The sequence below is a fragment of the Zea mays genome, chromosome 6 (genome assembly GCF_902167145.1).
Source record: "Zea mays cultivar B73 chromosome 6, Zm-B73-REFERENCE-NAM-5.0, whole genome shotgun sequence".
NCBI lineage: Eukaryota > Viridiplantae > Streptophyta > Magnoliopsida > Poales > Poaceae > Zea > Zea mays.
In genome coordinates this window covers 19,114,962-19,134,077 of record NC_050101.1, presented here as the reverse complement: position 1 = coordinate 19,134,077, position 19,116 = coordinate 19,114,962, and the positions used below count along the sequence as shown (strand labels likewise).

Genomic DNA, 19,116 nt, shown 5'->3' with positions numbered 1-19,116 from the left:
ACTCGCGGCAATAGCCTTTCACCTTGACGTCGGCGCTATGCTCTTCCTCCTTACCACTGCTCGGTCTTCGCAGGAGTTCCTCCCTGCCGCTCCCGGTAGTCGCATGATCTCTTCCCAGCCGCCGGATTGTCAATGGTGCATACACTATTGTGGTACAGTTGCAGTCAATTACTCTCGTATGTCATTGTTTTTCTGTCCTTTCTTGTTTTCAGCCACCAAAGGCTAGAATCGATGACATCGGTTTCATCAGTGAACTGATCGGTTTCATCAACGCACATATTTTTCTAATGAATTTATTTCATACAAATGAACTGAAGTGAACTGAAGTGCCTCTTGAACAGTCACTACTATTTTGCCAAATTATTTCATAGAACAGTCACTACTATTTTGCCAAATATTTCATAGAACAATCACTACTATTTTGCCAAATTGAACAGTCACTACTATTTAGCCAGATTAGTTTGCAAACAGGGAGAACGTATGGCGTTTTAGAACAGGGAGCAACGTACGACAGTTGTGTTGCATGGGATCCAAATGGCCCACCAATTTGATTTCAAACAGATTAAGTCTCTAAATAATGGCAACTGTTGGAGATCCACAATTTTTTAGCACCCAATAGCTGTTTACAAACTTGCTAAATACAATTGTAAGGAGATATATTTTACATAACTACTGGAGCTGCTCTTAGGTGCTCGGTTCGAACTACCAGAGTAGGCTTCTTGAAGTAATAGATTCGAGGTAGGTTTGTATTCAAGGGTTGCATAGCCCATTCTCTTCATAAGATTCAGCCCTCAACCTGTAATAACTAATAATGCTTGTATTTTCTAATAATGCTTGTATTTTCTCAGTGAGTTGCCAGAATTCCTTGGTGGTTCATGCACATGTAGTGACAAGGGTGGTTGCCTTGGATCGAACAAAGGGCCATGGAATGATCCTTATATATTGAAGGTACCCTTTACTGCTTCGTGTTTACATGAAAATAATTCATCTAGATGATGTCCTTGTTTTTCTATGTAATGAAGGATATATTATTTGTAGCTGATCCACAATTTGGAAGTTGGATGTATGAGGGAAACCATCAAACCTGTTTCTGAGGGTGGAGAAAGAAGCACCTCTTCCTTTCGGTTGGAACAGATGAAAGTAAAATTCTAAAATTACAGCCTTCATCAGTAGTAATTTAGGAAGCTGGTTGCTTTTCAGTAATTCAGGAAGCTGGTTGCTTTTCTGGATTCTTGTTCTAAACTACTACTATATTTGTCTCTTTCAGTGGCAGGGCATGTTAAGCGATACATCAAATGATGAATCAGGATCCGATGTTGATGATTTTGGTCCATCATTTGTTCATAAAGTTTCAGGCTATGGTTGCTTGACTCTGGTTCGTGAGGAGGTAAGTTTATCTGTCTGCCTTTGTTCTTACAGTTGGGTCTGCTTTTCCCTGTGCTATTAGTCTTATGAACCGCATTGGTCATGTTGTCCTGCTTGTGTCCATGACTCCATGGCACGTTGCATTATATTGATTTTTCGTATTTATTTCTACCAAAGGTAAAGGGCACAGATTGTGCAACATACTTGAGCTGCGATGATCAAAGTCACCCGGATATGGTTCCTGAATTTTACCATGGAGTGCAACGAACTACTGAAATGGTGCAGAAACAAATGGCTGATTTCAGGCAATATTCCACCAACGGAAGGCCTCGTGATTTAGGTATCTTATTTTCCTACCATTCCGGGTAAATGAATTCTGAACCTGTAGTTGTTTGTTAACATTTAATAAAGAGTAAGGCCATTGAAGACGGTGTATAATAGTAGCATTATTCATGATAAATTGTTGCCTTGTTAATAAATGTTATACCAGGAAACTATCATCTAGAAAAAACCTGGTTCAGCAGGAAAGCAATTGAAAGAAGCGCAAAGTATAAATAAATCTCTTTTTGCTTTGGCTGATGTTATTGGTGCTTTATCTTCTGATGGACAACATATACCTTACCGGAACCATAAGTTAACAATGCTTACGAGTGATTATCTAATGTGGATTGTCTGCAAAAAAAAGGTACTATACTTTAATCAGTCGTTTGTCTTTTCATTATGATTATCTAATGTGGATTGTCCACAAAAAATACTATACTTTAATCAGTCGTTTGTCTTTTCATTATTCCAATCTTTATTTTAATAGTTTCCATTTCCAGTTTTTTTCAGTTCTAATTACAAGATGATCATGATGCATATGTTCCTCTGTTTTTTACAGACTACAACGATGTAGAGCATGTGGCTAAATAATATAACATAAATCACACCCGACGGGAATGCGTTCGACCTTACCAATGCAGAGCTGACTAGCAAAACTTAGCGAGGAACCGTCCATGCCATTTTGCTCTAGGTATTGCTTTTGACAGTGTCAATATTAATTTTGACTATAATAGCTTTTACCAATTAACAGTACATGCCTTCTTATAGCTTGCTAAACTTCATTGAAGGGAGAAACCAGAACTATCAAGTTTAGCATCAGTAATATAATAAGGAGCATGCGACAACTGTGCCCCAGCATGGCAACGACATGAATATGGACATCGAGCATGTGCTCAAGGAGAAGTTCGGTGACGTTTTCAAGGAAATCCATTAGGTGTTCGACGGGGACCAGCCGGCAGCAGAGACAATGTCCGATGTCAGTGAATGAACTCACCACCGTAGACAACACTATCGCAGTACAATAATCAATATCACTCATTGGCATGCAGATCCTTTGGTGGTGATGTGCTGCTGTTGTAGGCGGTGAACTGGCGCCTGGACATTCTGCGGCCACCGATTGGGAACTACAGCGGGAGCGTGGATGCGTTGGCCGTCGATGGCGAGGACTGCCTGGTGAGGTATGACAGACTGGAATCCATTGGCAGCTATATCAAGGCGTCCATCATGGAGAAATTCCCTACTATATTCAGTAAACAGTAGTAATGTATCTCTACTTTAGTATTAGTATAACAGGTACAATTTATGAAAGAATTATGCATAGTTGACATGGTTAGATCAAAGCAATAATTCCCATGCAAAGCATTCCCTAAAGAATGTAATTGTTTGAGAGCAGAAAGTTCGTTTATATCACTAATGAAGATTGAATGCCCATCCTTTGCAAATAATTTTATTCCAACTTTTCATCACATCAACAAGAGGCCTGGAGCCCTGGACACAACTTTGCCTTTTCTATTTCCTCTTATCATTATGAGGATAGCAATATCAATATATAAATATAACCTCGGCAAAACACATTTGATTATTGTCTCATGCCTGAAAAATCACTCTATAAAGTGTAACATTTTTTACCTCACCAATAATGAATGAAATTAGAAGGCTTGAAAGTTAACAATAAGTTTTGACTCAGAGTGAACAAAAATATTTTATCAATACAACTCACCATTAGATTATCTTCACTTAACGATTTCATCAGTTGTTATTGATCAAATATTTGTAGGGATGTCAAACATGTCAGTATTATCGGCTTAAAAGCAGCTAGGGTCTTTGTCAAAGGCACACGATGTTTCTTCATCCCAGGAACACAAATTCGCATTCATGTGTATCATAGGTTTATAACTATCTTTCACGTAGTCTTTATTGTACATTTTGTGGCTACTGATTTTCTTCTTATTTGTTGTCCAATTATATCCAGAGAATGTTATCGAAAGGAACTTGAATTGAAGCTGTACAGGTGAAATTATTTATAGAAACAACTATCTGAATTGTTCTTGGTAACAACAAGCTTCTGTTTTTCGGATTTTCTTGTACGCAGACCACCTCCACCTACATCACGAAGTTAAGTTCACTCCTACCCTGCTCATATCCTCTTGTGGCTATTTTTTTTAACAGTTCTGTAAAGGAATTGACTGAATATTCATCATGCACATTAACACCTTTATTTAATAGTTCTAGCAAGGAATCGACTGTGAGCATTCATCATGCACATTAACACCTTTATTTAATAGTTCTGGCAAGGAATTGACTGAAATCTTGGAGGCGTGAAGCCTTTCCTACCCCCTCATGCCTTGTTGCTACCTTGGAGGCGTGAAGCCTTTCCTCCCCTCTCTGGCGCAGGAGCAGCAACTGTCTCTGCCTCCGTCCCCTGCCGGACCGTTGAAATCTGCCCGGGTTTGGGCTATTCTGCTGTGATGGTAAGGATGCTCGCCCTTCACTCGCCACTGTGAATGTATCTGTTTAATCATATGTTGAAGGTTGAAGACTCAATTAGAATGTTTAAAAGTATAAGGATCCAAATGAAGCTTAAGTAAAACATGGGACCAATAGCGACATTTATTCAATTAATTTTACCCTTGCCATTGCAATACAACCTAACTTTGTTTCCGTACATATATGTGTAAAAAAGACATTTTTTAGCTGAAAGAACAATTTAAAAAGACTTGTTCTCATGACTTACATCGAAGATATAAATTGATGGCATGGCTGAGGTAACCAGTGCCAGGAATACCAGTTAGAACAGAGGTGATAGGAACAAATTTAAACTAATAGCATTAGGTTTCTTTGGCACTGTTTGCAGCCATTTTGAAGTGGTTGGGTCGGTATGTTTCTCCTCCCCTCTTCGAACAGGTAAATTGATACTAAGTTATATAAGAAAACAAATACATCCTTGGTTAATGTTTCAGGGTAGCAAGAAAGGTGCATGTTATTAGGTTGTTGCACTATCCTGAGAAAATCATCAGACACCTGTAACAAAATGAATCAGCTTAGCTAAATTTTGGTTTGCCCGTCTTTAGAATATGATAAAAAAGTGCATTTTGTTTGCCCATCTTCAGAATATGATAATCTTGATTTATTCCTATATCCTCAATCTAAATCTATCAAGGCGCAATTTATTAGGTGGTGAGTGTAATGTACCATTTTCTGCTTCAAGGAGTTACTCTGTTTTGGGCCTTTTGGCATCTGTGCGTTTTCTTATCTCAACTGCAGTGTATGATACTGTATAGAACATTGACCAGAAAAAATATTTGGATTCCATTTACTGGCTTTGTAGGAATGTGTGCTAACTGGAGTCTATGACCTTCTAGGTGCATTGTTTAGACTGGATTAGTAGTTTAGTACATTGTGGGAGGCATCCCTACCTGGGTAATTTCTTCTTCTGCTCATGGTACAAACTAATGGTTGTTCATGAGTTCATCACAATGCGGAACACAAGGGCTGGCATGTTAATTCTCCAAATCTAGGATCCCTGTTACTGGTTGAACACAATTAAAATTGTGTGTGTAGAGGGTGTGGGGAAGGGCATTCTTTCTACTATACCTTTTAAAGTTGAACAAAGAGATTAGCTCGTTGATGACTTTCTTTTACTAAGATTGTTTAGCTCTGTTCTTCCTAGCCATGTGCCCCTGTTATCACGGATTTTCTCTTGTTTATCATATCTAGATAGTGTTTCCTGTAGAAAATTTCCCGATTTTACTTTTCACTTTTCAGTCTTCTGGTTTATAACATGTGAAAATATGCTGATGTTTTATCCCTTAAATTTGTATCAGTTTGTTGGTTACTTTGCCTCTGTTCTCATGCTTATGCTTTTTTTGTGGAGATATCGGTTACTTTGCCTCGTTTTGTTGAACAAGTATTTCCTCGGTAAGAATTAAGTCCAAGGAAAATAGTAAGAATGTTGGTTTTTGTTGACCACATGCTTTATAGTCTAAACATTGCAGCTACATGTTAAAATTGTAGTTCCTACTTTCTACCCACTCAATATGCTCAAAGGTTACTGTCATCAATTATTATTGATTAGTCCCTTTGTGTGAAAGTACCAAATGCAAGCCATGTGCCCATAAATTCTGCAAGTGTGCCTCCTACCTCACATCCAAATCAAGTGCACGTCATGTTTCATCCCTTGCTTTAATAGTTTCTTACTGTTTTTTCTTGGTAGGGCATGTACATCACGTTTTAAAAACTGCGCACTATGTGGTGCTGATATATATAGAGGGTATTGAGCCTGATGCTGCACTTGAAGCTCTTGTTGACCGCTTTCAGATGATGACAGTGCATGCATCAGGCTCTTGTTGACCGCTTCAGATCATGGCGGTCCATGAATCAAGAGATCACATGCTACAAGGTTTGTGAGAACAGCAGGGGGGAAGAATAAAGTCATATATGAGGATGTCTCCATGGAGAGGAGCTTTTCTGGTGCAGCAAGCCATGAGGGTCAGTAATTAAATCCACTTCCTTAGACTTTTATATTGAACACTAGATTCTTGAACCTATAAAATTTACACAGTTAATTGTTCTCTATTATTTATGGATATATTTAAGATATTGATGTTACAACAATGTCTTAATTGTTGCATCTCCAGTCTTTTCACATCCAAAACATTGAAAGCGCAAAATCAAGACTTACTATGTGTTCAGATGAAATCAGGGAGGAGTTGAAATCTTTAGAAAATTACTTAGACTTGGCTCAATATTTAAATATTTTAATAACACTTGCTATATAGTATATAAAATGAACGGTATGATTTGCACCTTAGGGGGCTAGAACGACCAACTCGCCCACATGACTTCTTGTTACTTCTATGTTTCCTGTAATCTAGACATTAAGCTTCACTTTTTCTAGAAATTGAGCTGCTAATGCTATCAGTTGTTACACACCATTTTTTTCCTGATAACAATATTTAGGTTGTGACCCCATACATGCAATTCAAGGATTGTGAGTGGCAACTTGAAGAGACAAAATTTCAGTATGCCTTGGTATTTCTGGAGCCTCTGTGAAAATACTAGACTCTCAATATGGTGTAGGTTGTTTGTCGGAATGCTAGAGCGGAATATGATGTCCTTTGTCATGCTCGTGCAGGGCTACAACATGCACGCTGACATGAATAGAGCATGATGATGCTGGTGAACACCTGGATGAGAGTTGGGATTCCGCGTCATCGCTATAAACAACAAGCAACACGGTGTGCGTCGTCTGCATATGTAACCTTTGACTGTCCAACTTCATGGTACATGTGAATTCGTAAATATTTATATACAAACGTGTGTCGGGATTGCTTGGATCTCTTTTAATAAAACTGGCATACTTCAATATTTATTATGATTGTTGAGTTGATTCTTACTAGCATTACTAAACAATGGCCTATGTGTGCACAGTTATTCCCGTTGCAACGCACGGACATATACCTATATATATAATCATGATATTATATGTTCCCGTTGCAACGCACGGGCACTCACCTAGTATATACATATGCACACAAATAGGTACTGGGATTTCTGATGTTGAGATCATTGGGTAAAGTGAGAAAATATCTCATTATAGACAATGTTCTTTGTCTCATCTGTTGGATCACCATTTTCATCCTCTACTAACACTTTTAAGCCCCTTTTTGATGTAACTCGAGAAAATGCAACATACAGTTGACCATGCGTGAAAACTGGATTTTTCAAATAGACAACCACCTTTGATAAAGATTGTCCTTGGCTCTTATTAATTGTCATTGCATAGCAAACTTTTACAGGATATTGTCTTCTCTCTAAAATAAATGCATTTCTTGGATTTTTTAAAGTCAAGCTTATTCGAGGAATGACAACACTTTTTCCTTTATGCTTTCCATTCATAATCTCCGCTTCTATAACTAAATCTCCCAAAGTTGTTATAATCAGTCTTGTACCATTGCAAAGTCCTTGAGATTGATTAATGTTGCGTAGAAGCATAATTGGTGTTCCTTTTTTTAACATTATACTATGTGAAGGAAAGTTGTTACCATTGATGGAGTTTAGAAACTCTATCGGATATAACATATCATAGGATGCATGTGTATTTGGTCCTTTTGCAATGCTATCACAACTGAGGTATTCTTTTGTGTCACCAGGTATGATTGAGACCATATAGTTATTCACAATATCAACAACTTCATTTGTTGGAGCTAATATAGCACGTTCCTTTAGATATTCAACATTAGCATACATTGTTTGTATATCTGGATATGCAGATTGGACAATGCACGGTAAGGTATCTTTATTGGGCATAAGAAGAATTTCATGAGGTAGTCTTATCCAAGTTTTTTCTGTTTCATTCTCTCTTGCCATTGCTGGTATCTTCCCTTCACCAACAGCTAAGATCCATTTACTAAATGAGTTAACCGCTTCTCTATCCTGCACACTTGATGATAATCTCATATTCTGTGTCAGGTACAATACAGTGATGTAATGCCATAAATATGAATTAGTTATGGCTGCATCAACCATCTGTGCTCTAGTACCACCTTCAATAACTGGTAGAATTTGTCTCGCATCACCACCTAAAACAATAACTTTGCCACCAAAAGGTAATTTTTTATTGTCGGCTGACTCAGAAGACAGTATATCACGGAAAGTTCTATCTAATGCTTCAAATGTCATTCTATGAGCCATAAAAGCCTCATCCCAAATTACCAATGAGGAGCATTTAATTAAAGCAGCAAGCATGGTTCCTTTTTTAATATTGCAAGTGTTGTTAGAATTGAGATCACATGGAATTTTGAAACGCGAGTGCGCTGTACGCCCACCAGGAAGAAGAAGGGAAGCAACTCCAGAAGAAGCAACAGCTAGAACAATCCTTCCCTGAGATCTTAAGTATGCTACAATTGCATTCCATAGGTAAGTTTTTCCAGTGCCACCATATCCAGAAACAAAATACAATCCAGGTCGATCACAAAGGACACATTCAACAATTTTATTGAAGGCATTTAACTGATCAATATTAAGCTGTGAGATGAGGCTTTGAGATTCATTGTGAAGAATTTCAGGATCATAAGAAGTTTCCTCTTTAATTAAACGATTTAGGTCTTGTTGTGTTGTATGTACCTTTTGAGGTAAGTTGAAGTCATGTATATTCCCACCACTTTTGTTGAAGAGAACAGTTAACCTCTCTAGCAATTCATTTCTGAGATCATCATCTGCCATTTGATAGGTAGGACAATTCATTGCTTTTTGTATATTATATTCAATGTCGTCGACCATTAACTTCCAAATTTTGTCAAAAAATGAACGTTCATCGCTAATTTGACAATATAGGAGCATTGTAACAAACAACTGGCGTAGTTGTGGACCCGTGGCCCAACTTGCTGCTTCTTCAAAAGCATCAAACCATTCTTTGTCGTCACCAAGAAGACCACGTGCTTGACATGCCTCTTTAAAGCTTGGAAATACAGTATTATTAAAACTCCTAAGACATTCATAGCTACATGCACCTTTTATTGCCAGTAATAACAACCTTAGGTAATATCTTTCGCCTGCTGATGGATGAACATAATATAGGCGTCCTATTTTGCTGTCTCTAGCTAGTCTTGGTCTCCAACTCCGTGTTTTCTCGTCCCACCTCCATTTCGATGGGAACTCACAATATGTTAGATCTCTAGCGTTTGGGTTATTTGAGTTGCAAACGAACCATTCAGTTAGCATTGTTCGACGAAGGAAAGCCTCTGATAGCACTTGTGCCATATTTGATCGAGAGGTATAAGTAATGTAATTTTGATTGGGCAAGTGAACAGGCATTCTTTCCACAGTAGGATAATGCCTATGAATTTCGAAACCAAACACTCGCCAGCAAGCATCCTTGTCACAAATATATCTAGTATCAAGATACTCTTTGATTTCATCCTTTGCATCTGTTTGTTCATTATATGGAACATCTTCGCCAGCCTGTACTCTTTTAAGAAAGATTTTGCTACGATCCGGTCCCTTAGTGACATATTTGAAAAGATATTTTATAAAAATACTTTTGTTGCACCATTCAACATTTATATGAGCTTGGAATCTTTTCAGCAGCAAAAGGTTAGTTGGTACTACTGATCTGTTATCGAACCTAACACATCCTTTGTCAATGAAACGATCATTGTTTCTTCTTCTATAAACTGTGAAACCATTCCCATCTATTGTTGTTTCTTCTTGAAAATCTTTTGGATAACCTTTTGAGCATATTCCATTTTTCATACATGGAGCATTCATATGGTTAGGACCACACGGACCATGGATCATATGCTCGACAATCAATGCATAGCCTAAAGGGTCCTTTTCTGGATCAGGAATTTCTGCAGTTATAACGGAGTCAATAAGTGCAGGCGTTGGCTGTGAAGTATCAGTTGATACCCAAAAAATGACGTGGACATGAGGCAGTCCACGCTTTTGAAACTCAATAGTATATAGAACTGAAAAGGGAAAAAGTTGTGTGAGGTATGTAATTAGCTACCAATAGTTGTGTTAATTGAGATTTAAGAACTGACTTCAAAAAGCCTTATTATAGTTGGCAAGGGCTAAAATGATATGATAGTACCTGCCAACTGTCGACCAAAGATATCTCCAGATCGAATATCACCTAAAAGATCATCAAGTTTTAAATGAAAAACTCTAGTAATGATATCTGATCTATCTGAAGCTTTTTGGCCAGGTTCAAAGAGGCTCTCTACTATTTCTGGCCAATTTGGATTGCACGTAAACGTCACAAAGAAATCTGGTGGACCGTAGACTCGGCAAATTGCTAGCCCATCATGATAATTCTGAAACTTGTATCGTCGTCCGCCAATATGAGATGCAGGCAATATAACTCGCTGCCCCATTTCCTCACCATCAATGCAGCCACGACCTACAGCATCTGATATCCCTTGAATACTTTCAGTTCGCAGATTATTTTGATTTTGGAGTATATATTGCAATCTGCTTTCATCTATTGCTGCTCGAGCATCAACCTTTGCTTGACTTGATAATAATCCATAGCTTAGAAAAGGATTTGGCTCATTTTTCTTATAGTGGAAACGATACGAAAAGAAATCTTGCATAGTCATGTGAGACCTTGAATTGTTATTTGCATTTTCCAATCCAACATATGGAACACCAACTTGAAATCCACGCTCACCAAAAGGAAATAGCAATGGATACTATAGTGGCATGTAAGCTGGATGCAGGGAAGAAATACGTTTGAGATCTTTGTTGTGTTTTTGAATGATAATGTCTCTTTTGAATGTATCAAGAGATAAGTCTCCACAAACTAACATGGCAAGTTCATCAGTAGTTGGAAGACTGTATTGAACTGGATCACCTTCCCGCGCTCCTATAATCCTAATAATGAAGTCTTCATTTTCATAATCAGACAATCTGTCCCTTGCCATCCTAAATTTTTTTGCAAATGGATTGTAGTCATCAAGCATTTTAATTAATTCCTGAACGATTACAGGATCCAGAGCTTGGACGGGCTCTTTTGTAGAATGTAGACATTTCAATCTATTTTGAACCTCATTGGCAGTATCATATATGTAGAGTTGAAGAAATTGAGGGGCAGATCCTTCAGGTAAGAGGGAGCCAATTCGATGATGCACCTGCCCACATATTTTGAATAGAGGCGGACCACGACCATCATTTGCAGTATTATCAATTTTAGCACCCATGGATGTAAAAGCAAACAAACAATTGTATTGCCTTATATTTGCTATAAAATTTTTTCCCTTGTATTACCATCAAATCTAGCGAGTGATTTCAATGGTTCTGGCCTTTCCTTGTATGGAGGGAGATACACTTTACCTCCTTTGCAGCAATTATAGTATTGGAGGGACATATTTCTCACGGTGCCACGTGATCTTTCTCCATACCAAAATAATGCACCACACATTTGACAATTATAATCTGGAGTTCCATGGTTTGATCTCCTAGGATACGAAGCTATATATTTTCAGGAAGAAAAGAAAGATGTGAGATTAGATTTTTTTTCGAGGATGGTGATATGAACATTATTGTATTCTTCATAAGAGAGGATGTAAGAAGAATTTAAATTTTTATGGTTTATACCTTTTAGCGCTGCAACGTAGTCATCGGATAAATAAGCACATTGCATAGGAACTCTAATGTTACGTGGAGGACCTGCACATTATAGAGAAGGGTTTTCTTATGTTTCCTTTAGGATTTTTTTATCTTTTTCTTAATATTAGGAGGAAAAAGAAGTCTGCAAATTACTAATGAGAAGGCATAAAATAATTAGCAGTTAAGTAGCAAATTTGAACCTATACCAATCACTGTTAGCATAGGTAGTAGTTATTACCTCTAAGAACCAACCGATGTTGATCTAGAACTCGCTTACGGTGTTGTCGAGCTAAGTTTGCATTTCTATGTGAACTTGCATTATATATCGTTACTCCACGGTCAGCGGTAGGCATCGGGAAGTCAAACATGGAGTTAAAGGTACCCTGCAAGGGCATCTGTCTATGATCCAGATCGGTTATGACCACTAAAGCGGAGTTTGAAGCATCATTAGAGGTTCCACGCATTGTCAATCGTCTTTTATCTTGTGTAATACTCAAATTTGTATACAAAGGAATATAGTTTTTTTCCATATTTTGTGTGTCTCATTTGCATCATAAAAAGAGCACCTATGTAATTAAGAGTGACTAAATAAAACAATTATTCTCAAATAAAGAAAAAGTGCATTTGTTGGAGTTTTTATGTTTGTGAATTAGATAAAAGTAACAATAATATAAAATGACTAGAAATTGGATTAAGCCCTACATTGGAAACTAGGGTTTAAAAGAAAGAAGAGAAATGTTATGAAAATAAAGAAAATAATATAAATACATTCCAAAAATTTGTATTTCATATTTCAGAATATGACTTAATAACAAGTGTGCACAAGGATTGAAAACTAAATTCAAATTCAAATTTAAACCTAGAAGAAAGAAAACAGAAAACAAAATAAAAAGAAAAGGAATAAACCTTACCTGGGCCCTGGACCACGAAATCGGCCCACCAGGGAAAACCTCCTCTGCAGCCCGTTCACTCTGCGCGCGGCCACTTACAGGTGGGTCCCGCGTGTCGGTCTCGCCCCGTGCGCGCGCCTGCGTTCTCTGCTGCGCGGACCCGGGTTGTCAGCCTCTGCACAGGCGCGCTCAGCTTCCTCGCTCCCGCTGGCTGGTGGGGTCGGCTTGTCAGGATCATCTCCATCCTTCCGCAACGAACTCCCGTGATCCACGCGCGTGAATCGCACCGTCCCCGACGACCCGGACCAAGCTCGTTGGGGGCGATAAAAGCTCACGTGTGCGGGTTCCTCTATCATATGGGCCCTAGTGGTCAGGTTCACCATCGAGCTCAGTTCAAACTCAACCCGACGTTGTGGCTGGGAATTTCTCCGAATCCGCCCGCGAAAAGTTCGCCGGTCGTTGCGTGATCGGCTCCGCTCCCTTGCGATTATAAAACCGGGCTCCCGTGGCTGATCCGTCCCAACCAATCACTGGCGGGGAGTTGCTCGCCGTCGTGCAAGCTCCATCGCGGATCCGCCATGGAGGCCGCTGCCGTCGACCCGAGGTTGCATCACCGACGCGACCTCGAATCTGGGCCAGGGCGCTTCGGGGAGATACACTGGTGGTGCACGGGGACATCCCAGGCTCGATTGGGGGCCAACTGTGCCGCAATTTCTCGCCGTGGGTTCAACGCTGCCACGGACCCGCCTCACGTCGCAGGCAGCGTACTCACCGCCTCATATCCCGGTATTGAACTCTTTCTCTCTGTCCGCTCTCGTCTCCTCTTCGTATTGCACCGAACGGGGGTCGAAATGTAGTAGCAGAGGGGGAGATTAGCATTGCTCCGGCGAGTTTCCGCCGCGATGGTGGGCGGCGCCGCCGTCCGCTCGACCGAAAGGTAGGGGAGGGGTTTCGGGCCGTCGGATCCAAACCTGCGGCTGAGATTAAAACCTGCGTAACGTTTCGCGTTGGGTCGATCTAGAGCGTCGATCAGCGATCGGATGACTCCGGGTATGGATATGATCTTCACCGTTGGATCAACATCTGGTGGTCCTCGTAGCGTACCGGTTTAATAAATGTAGATCTAATCTAAGCCGTAGGTGTGAGATCGTGCGGCCGAGATCAGTGGATACCCTTTTGGCCTGGCATTTTTACATAAGAAACCTCCTGTTTTCGTTAAAACAACCCGCCGTCCTGTGCGGGTGTAGCCTGAGTCTCGGAAATCTTGCGTAGAGCCCCCTGCGCTTTGCTGTAATTGAGGCCCAGTCCAGAACTCATTTAATTTGAATAAATAAAATAGAAAATAGATTTTTAATATGAAAATAATTGCTAGAACTTAGATAATTCATAGAAAATTCATTTTAACTCCAAATTGAGTCATTCCAACTTCTAAAATTTTATAATTTTATTCTCTACCATCTAGAGCCTCTGTTTTGTCATGAAAACAATTAGAAATTTAATCTCTTACTTAATCCATTTTAAACCCATAAAACCTTTGAAAAATTCATAACTTAAAAACTACAACTCCAAAATTAATGATTCTTTTTCCTGTGATCTTATTTTAATATGTAGATCATTAATATGTATTTTGGCATACATGTTTGGTGTAATGTTAATTTTGCCTATACACTGTTTGTTTGTATTGCTACGACTAGCAGTGAGGTCACGTATCACCTGAAGATCATCCTGGTACCTGGATTCTCAAGGCCCAGGCAAGTTGTGCCCTTGATCACTTCTTTTTACCCAGCCATGTTCTGATTAATCATAATGATCTGCATAGGTTAATTTTGATGGGACCCAATAGGTTACCCTAGTTTGTCTATCTTTATACCTTGTTTACCACTGAACTTTCTGGGTAGTACTTGCTAGTGCTATATGTGGTTTTGGGAATGGAGATACACTATTCATGGTTACACTTTTGTTATCAGTTGTTATTTATTGTTCATGTTGAGATCATTATGTTAATTGGAACATGGAGCGACCACCCGGGAAAACAGTGCTACCACAAGGGAGGAATGGGACCCCTTGGCTGATTAATTAGGAAAGCTAGTGGAAGACTACCTTACCCGAAAGGGGCAAGGGCAGTAGGGGAGAGGTCAGTGCGGGGAGGCCCTCGGGAGGATTTTGCTGCGATGGCGGTCCTGCAAGGGATTCCTGTACTGGATCTTCCTATAAACTGTAGCGGGTTTTCGGAAGCTAGTGGAACTTTGTAAAGGCCTCGTAGTGGATCCCTAGCCATTCACCTCGGAAGTGTCTAAGGGCCTTGCAAACCCTGGCGACATGGGATACACGACTTGTGGGTAAAGATGCGCAACCTCTGCAGAGTGTAAAACTGGTATACTAGCCGTGCTCACGGTCATGAGCAGCTCGGACCCTCACATGATTAAATTATGGAACTTAAACTCAATTTGTCATATGCATTGCATCGCAGGTGAAGTTGTTACTTTTGTTCTATTATTTAATTGGGCTGGTATTTACTTATACTTAGTAACTGCTAATAAAATTTTGACCAACTCTAAAAGCAATGCTCAGCTCTAACCATCTCCTTTGGTAAGCCTTACACTTCACGTGAGCTCCCACCTTTGGCGAGTTCATACACATTATTCCCCACAACTTGTTGAGCGATGAACGTATGTGAGCTCACTCTTGCTGTCTCACATACACCACAGGTCAAGACCAGGTACTGCAGGATGATGCTCATGGAGGATGCTGTGATGAGTTCGTGAGAGGTCTAGGTCGTCGTCTCCCAGTCAACTTTGGGTTGCTGGACCGTTGTCTCCTTATAATGTAATTATTTATTTTGTATAGAACTCCTGTTATATATAAAGTTGTGACATTCGATCCTGTGCCACTATACATCATATGTGTGAGACTTGGTCCCAGCATACCTGGTGTTTATGTTAACCCCGGGTTTTGGACCCCTAAAATCCGGGTGTTACATCTTGATTAATTGAAGCTTCAATGTTAGTGTCGTGTTGCATATCCTATGAAGCCCATACGTAACATAATCCTTATTAGAATTATGAAGGCAAATGCAAGTAGGCTTTGGATGGTATAATATTAGATAAACACATACATAAAATCAATACATACGGCAAATGAGGCATGTATAAAACATAATCCTTATTAAAATTATTAACGCAAATGCAAGTACAATATGGATAATATAACATCAGGCAAGCACACACAAAGTAGACATAAATCAATATATAGGACGAACCAAAAAGGTAGCAGCAACGTTACCGAAGAAAGTAATATTTACGTAGTTATTATTAAGAATCGATATAGTACTTACTTGTATGTTTTGGCAGTTGAAAGTTCCAATTTGTGCGAACGTGGACTGTAACTCCAAAATCCAGATAACTACAATTATAAGGTCGGAGAACATAATCCTTATTAGAATTATGAAGGCAAATGCAAGTAGGCTTTGGATGGTATAATATTAGATAAACACATACATAAAATCAATACATACGGCAAATGAGGCATGTATAAAACATAATCCTTATTAAAACTATTAACGCAAATGCAAGTACAATATGGATAATATAACATCAGGCAAGCACACACAAAGTAGACATAAATCAATATATAGGACGAACCAAAAAGGTAGCAGCAACGTTACCGAAGAAAGTAATATTTACGTAGTTATTATTAAGAATCTATATAGTACTTACTTGTATGTTTTGGCAGTTGAAAGTTCCAATTCGTGCGAACGTGGACTGTAACTCCAAATTCCAGATAACTACAATTGCAAGGTCGTAGCATCAAAATTAAAAGATGGAGAGTAAATAAAATGAGAATACATTCACGTAAACAGATGCAATAGTAGAAGACCAATATCAAAGCAGAGTTAAAACCGAGGCAAAAAAAGAGAATACAAATTAGAATACAACCACATAAGTGTAGACAGTAATGGAGGGCTAACATGTACGCATCTAACATAATGCTTATAGATAAAGAATGTAAATGCAAATAGCATCTGAGTGATAAGCAATGCTGTCACTTATAACATAATGCTTACATATAATGAACGTAATTGAAAATAGCATTTGTGTGCTATAAGATTAAATGAACAAAACACATATTACACATAAATCAATATATGGGACATACAAAATAGGTAACAACAACATGAAAGGAGAAAGAAATTAATATTTGTATAGGCAGTTACAACCAAGACAATATCTACGTATATGATTTTGTTGCCAGAACTTCCAATTTCTATGGATGTACACGTCGAGGCCAAATGTGAAACAACTATAGAAGCAAAGTTCAACCATGAAAATACGGCACAATTGCATATATATAGGGAATAATAAACTGGTAATAGTAATACAAATCAGCTGAATTGTAAGCAATTTTGCCTTTTTACAGATTTGTTAACGGAAGTCAGAAGCTTAGGAAGCACGTATTAAAGGCCTATAAAAGGTAATTATTCATGTTGTCTGAATCTAAAAGTTGAATAAGAAAAACTCTAAGAAGATAATACAACTTATCCAAAACGAATATTTCGCACAGAAGGGGGGAAAAAGGAAAGATAGGTAGAAGTCTACAATTTTTTAGAATATTATTGTATCCCTAACCATGGCTTTTTCTAGGGAAGACCGCACGACCCATTCCTTGATAGAAATACAGCACTGTAGACTCATTTTACAGGTGGAGCAAAAGAACATAGAAGCGTATCAAAGGAAAGTCCACATTATTTTTTCGGAATCGTTGCAAGGAGGCACATTTAGGGTGTGTGGTGTAGCCAAAAAAAGGAGTTAAAAAAGCATCTGTGCTGTCCAGTACAGATGGAAGGAAAAAGGGGAACAAAAAGTACGCATTACATCCACTGCAAAAACTGGAAACAAAAGGCATTCTGCCAACATAGTCAGGTAGGAACATGGAAAAGCGAAGGGAACCATGGAAATGATTTGATTAGCTGCGAGAAAACGACAATGGCAAGAGGTGTGCACCTGCGAAGGTAGATGCGCAGTCGTCCAACAACGCTGTGATCCTGGAAAAAGCGGGGACCGCGACACCCGCACTGAGCAACAAACTGAGAAAATCGAAGTGTACTTTAGAAAAGGATCTATTTACCAAGCGTCGTCGCAGGGCGCTAGGGACCTTTCTAGATAAGCCACCAGCCTTATCGTTTGGTCTTTCCTTCCTTTTTTTTTGTTGACCCGCTTGAGCCTTATCGCCTGGGAAGAGAGAATGAGATGAGCCTTATCGCTTGGGAGAGAGAATGAGAGGGGCGGATGGCAGAGCAGGATATAACATAATTCTTGCAACTAACAAATGCAAATGTAAATAGCCCTTGGGTGCTATACACATTTAAGATGTATAAAAGATAATTGTTCGTATCATCTGAAACATGTGTAGAAAAATTTTAAGAAGGCAATACAATAAGGTGAATTAAAATATTCCATAAATGCATCCCAAAATAAGAAAGGTTAAAGAGAAGTCTTCATTTTTTTAGGATTCGTATCATCTGAAACATGTGTAGAAAAATTTTAAGAAGGCAATACAATAAGGTGAATTAAAATATTCCATAAATGCATCCCAAAATAAGAAAGGTTAAAGAGAAGTCTTCATTTTTTTAGGATAATATTGGACCCCTAAACATGTCTTGTATTAGCGCAGAGCGTATCACCTCTTATTTTAGGGAAATACAACACCCTAAACTCATTTGTAAAGGGGGTGAAACGTGAAAGAATGAAGAAGCATAGCTTTTAATTAACAGCCCAAGCGCACAAACACGTGAGTGGATGCGGGGGGACCAGTAAAAAACAAAGGTAGGTCCACATTAGGCGGTCTTAGTTCCTGCAAGTCTTTTCAGGGGAAAACACATTTAGGGTTTCCAATGTGTCATAATAAAAAATTAAAAGGCATATATGCCTTCTGGTGTAGTTTAAGAGAAAAAAGGGGACAAATAAGCATGTGTGGCTTCAAGTGCAGATGGAGGAAAAACACGTTTAGGGTTTGCAATGTGGCATAATAAAAGTGATTAAAAACCATCTATGGTTTCCGGTGTAGTTGGAGCAAAAAAGGGACACAAAAGCATTTGTGGGGAATCAAGTGTAGATGCTGGAGAGTGCATTGCAAAGATTCAAAACCCAATGCAACGTGGTGATGCTGGAGAGAACCCGGAAGCTGGGACCCTTCTACCGAGCAGCAATCAGGGTAAAGCGAAGTGAAGTAAGAAAAGGGTCTTTGTACCTCCAGGAAACGACAGCGACGGGGGTTGGACGGTGGCGGAGGCCACAGCGCCGTCGGCGTCGCCGTCAGCAGCGTGGGCGTCGTGGACGAAGCGGGCAGACCAAGTGCCTTCTAGGCGGTGTCGCTTTGTTTCCTTTTTTTAATGGGACATATGTGGGCGGAGGAACAGAAGCTGCCGGCAGGC

At 39.2% G+C, this 19,116-nt stretch overlaps 2 long non-coding RNA genes across 2 annotated transcripts; one reads left to right on the top strand and one right to left on the bottom strand.

Moving 5' to 3' along the window:
* Window positions 1-664: 664 nt before the first annotated feature.
* LOC103629059 (uncharacterized) lies at window positions 665-1,088 on the top strand. Its single transcript, XR_002263078.1, has 3 exons — window positions 665-738; window positions 849-948; window positions 1,039-1,088. It is a non-coding gene; the product is annotated as an uncharacterized lncRNA (long non-coding RNA).
* Window positions 1,089-3,678: 2,590 nt separating this feature from the next.
* Window positions 3,679-18,171, bottom strand: LOC109940310 (uncharacterized). Its single transcript, XR_002263003.1, has 5 exons — window positions 17,811-18,171; window positions 17,687-17,727; window positions 16,403-16,470; window positions 16,021-16,088; window positions 3,679-4,196 (listed from the first exon to the last, which is right to left on the bottom strand). It is a non-coding gene; the product is annotated as an uncharacterized lncRNA (long non-coding RNA).
* Window positions 18,172-19,116: the final 945 nt, after the last annotated feature.